The 4,267-nt window shown below is 48.7% G+C and overlaps 1 pseudogene; it reads right to left on the bottom strand.

Moving 5' to 3' along the window:
• Positions 1–690: 690 nt before the first annotated feature.
• Positions 691–3,481, bottom strand: LOC104986943 (annotated as a pseudogene).
• Between the last annotated feature and the right edge of the window lie 786 nt (positions 3,482–4,267).

The following is a 4,267-nucleotide window of genomic DNA, read 5'->3' as shown; positions in this document are numbered from 1 at the left end:
AATCAACCTCTGTTTCACACAGCATTTGGAATTTCATAGGAACTTCATTAGTCACTCAGTGTATCCTGGTCCCAAATATCACCTGCATCTCGACAAATGTTCCACCCACTGAGTAGTCATCGCTGCCACCACCACCACCACCACCATCTTCATCAAGAAGTCACTGCCTAACTAAGATAAACCTGCTGGGATCAAAGGTGCATTGATGCTGGAGAAGGAGGGCTAGAGACCACCACCAGGGGGAGACTCTTCTTGCTGGGACAGCAAACCCTGGGGAGGGCGATAGAGGAGCCCAGGCTACTTCTCCTGGATCCCAGCTATGGTTCCTCTTTGACTTTCTCCCATTTTAAAACCTTTCATATTCCTGGCCTCTCATTGTTAGTTGCTGTGCAATGAGGGAACTCTGCCCCCAATGTGTTCTTTAGTCCAAAATAAGTGGTTTCTCCCCTCCAATCACTCACTAGTCCCCCTCCTCCTTAGTCTAGGCCCCAGGCTCCTTCCTTCCCTCTCCCTTCTTCCACCTGTATGCATTCCTCCCCTGCTGTGCTCAGCTGCAGAAATGCCAGATTCCTAACACCCAGCTCCATCAGTGTTGTCTCCCCTCCTTTCCCCTCTAACAAGGTGCTCTCAACCTTGGTCTCACGTGTGTCCCTGGTTGCTGCACTGCTCTGGGGGTGGGGGAGTTGGGCCTTACTTCAGCCTCTCATAGGTCTGTATGACCTGCTTAAACTTCTCCTCCAGCTCCTTGGCCGGCTGCCTCAGCTTCTCAGCCAACTCTGTCTTTGCCCCCTCATGCAAGTGCACTGACTCTTTTACCAGGAAGCCCACATCCACTAGAAGGGAGATTGCTGCAAAGCCTCCAGCAATATCCAGGTCTTTTAGGTCATTGCCAGAGCCACACCTTTGAAAGCTTCACTCACCTCCTTGCTGGTTTGGACAGAGACTTGCCCAGTGCTCGTGAAGCTTTTAGCATGGGCTGCTGAGAGTTGTCTTTCACTAGCTTTGCAGCATGGACATTTTTCCTAACCCCTTTCATGAATTTGTAGACTTTTGCCATAGAAAAAGCAATCCCTAGTGCACACAGACATCGAGCTCCCACAGACACCTTTCTTTGATGCTAGTTGACAACAGCCCACTGGCTTCCATTTCCTCTGATGACCTACTAAGGTGTTCCATGATGCTGGTGGACACAGTGGTCACAGCAGCTGCTGCTCCCAGCCCTAACCCAATGGTCAAGAGCGCCACCTGGCCCCTGCTGTCAGGGGTGCCAGAGCCAGGCCAAGGGTGTTCAGAGCATCAGACACAGTGCCGGTAGAGCTGGCCACCACCTTGAAGATGGTACAGTCCCTGTGCAACTTGTCAACCCTGTCTGCAGGTGCGTAGAGCTTTATGCTCTCTTCCAGCTCCTTTTTCACTGAGGAAACTCCTTTAAAAACCTCTCCCTGTCTACCAGGTCCTGTTGGAATCTCTCTTGGTCTTCCATCTCCAAGTCTGTCTTCAACTCATTCAGAAATTCACGCAATGCCTCCACTTCTTCCCTGTAACAAGGAACATCAAGGGATTAAGAAAGACACTTTGCTTGTCTGTAAAATAAGCTCAATGGATCTATTCTGCATAAACCACAGAGATTTTATTATAAATCACAAGGGAAATTTTTGCAAAAGTAAATTATTTTCAACATTAAACACGTTTGTACCTCATGGATACTCCATTATTCAATCATGAAATAAACAAGCAAAAGACATTTTAAGATAGTCTTAAGAGAGGTATTTGATAAAGATGCTCAGAGGCAGGTCAACAGCGTCACTTCCAAAGGACTTGTGGGTGGAAAGTCCACAGAGAAACTAACACAAGTGGGATTGGGGGAGAAAACCTTCATTCAAGGGCCTTAGTGTGCAGTGAGGAGTCAACTTGCTCTTTGCCCTTAGCAACTGGGAAGTGGCCCCTAAGCTCCTGGAATATTCTGGCTGATAGGAGTGTGCTTGTCTGCCTGGGCCTTTGGCCACTGGACAGTCTGACAAAGTGACATATGATGGTGGCTTCGAGTCATGTAATATCTGCACTGCTTTCCAGAGGAGCTGGACACTAGGGCATTAGTCTGACCTCTGGGAGTACTCAGAGACAACAGGCCAGGGTATTAGTAATTTGTTTTTAATTTTTTAGCTTGGAAATGGTCACAGTAATAGACAAATAAAGCATCACGATAATAAATAAAGACTGAGGCCTGGACCTATTCTCATTCAACATCACAAAAGGGCTTTTGTTGTTGTGCATTTAAAACTCTTTAACTCCGAATTAACTTACTGGGAACTAACAGAAAAGAAAGACTATGACAATATGAAGAGAGGCACAAATTGAGCACTGTAGACATTGCACGGATAAGCAAAATACAGAGTACACATACCCAGAGCTTTCCAGAAATCGCATCCTATGACAGCTCCCCAACTTACTTGATGCTATATTTCAGGCAAAGTGAACATTTAAAAAAACGTCATGATTTGTTTTGAGCAGGGTGAGCACCCCTGGGGCAGTGCTCTGTGCGCCCTTCCGCACACTGAATCCAGGGCAGTTACTCGTCCTGAGGACAATGGAAGCTTCGTGTGTGAAACCCGCCCAGACGCTGTTGGGAAGCTGATGGAACCTGAATTCTGCTCTGCAATAAACTGTAACTGGAATCCTGATATCCTTCAGTGCCCAGCACCCTGACCTCTTGGGGGTCACCAGCCTAACTCACACCTTACCTGGCGACAGCGTCACATACCTGCACCCTAAGGCCGTGTGCAACTTTATGGAAACTCTAAAGATTCAAGAGACGAGGAAACACCCGTCTGAACGGCTGAGCCTGGAGACCGGCACTTGCACAGCTGGTGGAGGAAATGTTTTCCTCTTGTTGGGGATGCGTGAGGCTCCTCAGAATCCCTCAAATGACACACAATCGCAGCCACTCACTGTGACTCTGGAGGGCTCCCTAAGCCACACGGCCTTCCACTGTCAGGGTGGCTCCACGTAGACTAGAAGAAGGTCCCAGATGGAGGGAGAAGCCAGGTCCCAGGCAGGGTGTGCAGACACAGTCACCCAGGGCCCTCTAGCCCAGTTTGAGGGGATCCTGTCAGGGAGGGAAGAAATGTTCCCCTCCCACTCAGGGGACCTCTGCCAGGGTCACAGCCCCTTCAGTTCTGTGTCCTTGGGGCCCACTCTCCTCACTCTAGTCCTGGTCCTGCTGCCTAAGCCTGCCTACTAGTCCCCCAGCCTGAACCCTCTGCTCCACTCTGACCCCTGGAGGAGGCCTGCCAGGAGGAAGCTAGCCTGAGGTGGGGGGATGTGGGAAACATTCCTGATGCACCCATGTAGGTTACCTGGACAAACGGGCCTCAATCACAAAATTCTCCTGGGTTTTGACTTCAGTGAGCAGGTCTTGCATCTCTTCGTTGCTTACTCTCTTCTGGATATACTCAATGATATCCTCAAAAAAGCTTTTACCCTAGCTGGATAAAAGACTAGGATGAGAAGAAACTATGGTGTAATGTAAATGGTAAATGGTACTGAGCATAAAGTGGTTAAAGTTAATCTTCCTGAGCAGCAGTCACCTGGGGGTACTCTAGAGGGATTCATCTGGGGTTATGGGTGGACTGTGTCCAACCGCCCCAATCATATGTTGAAGCCACAGCCTCACCCCCACCTCAATGAGTCTATTTGAAGATAAGGCCTTTAAGGTGGAAATTACAGTGAAATGAGGTCATAATTGTGGGGCCCAAATCCAAGAAGATTTGTGCCCTTATTTGAAGAGGAAGAGATACCAGCTCACTACTCTCTCTGTCTATCCTGCAGCATGAAGGGTTGTTAATTTTTTTTCTTTCTCCTGTTTTAGTAAGAGTGAAAGGAACCCAGGTCTCATATGGAGGGATCCCAGAGCACTAAATCTGTTTGTTTATTGATTGGGGTGTGGGTGGGTGCGGGAAATGACAGAGAACTTGGTTATCTGCAGAGGTGTTTGAGATCAGTAGAGCCAGTACCTGCCTGAGGTATCAGACCTGGTTCAGTTCAGTTGAATTCAGGTCAGTTGCTCAGTCATGTCTGACTCTTTGCGACCCCATGAATCACAGCCCGCCAGGCCTCCCTGTCGAAAACCAACTCCTGGAGTTCACTCAAACTCATGTCCATTGACTCGGTGATGCCATCCAGCCATCTCATCCTCTGTCATCCCCTTCTCCTCCTGCTCCCAATCCCTCCCAGCATCAGGTTCTTTTCCAATGAGTCAGCTCTTCGT

Source organism: Bison bison, unplaced genomic scaffold (assembly GCF_000754665.1).
Source record: "Bison bison bison isolate TAMUID 2011002044 unplaced genomic scaffold, Bison_UMD1.0 scf7180017845879, whole genome shotgun sequence".
NCBI lineage: Eukaryota > Metazoa > Chordata > Mammalia > Artiodactyla > Bovidae > Bison > Bison bison.
The sequence above is the reverse complement of the archived record's forward strand: the minus strand, read 5'-3'. Positions and strand labels throughout refer to the sequence as shown.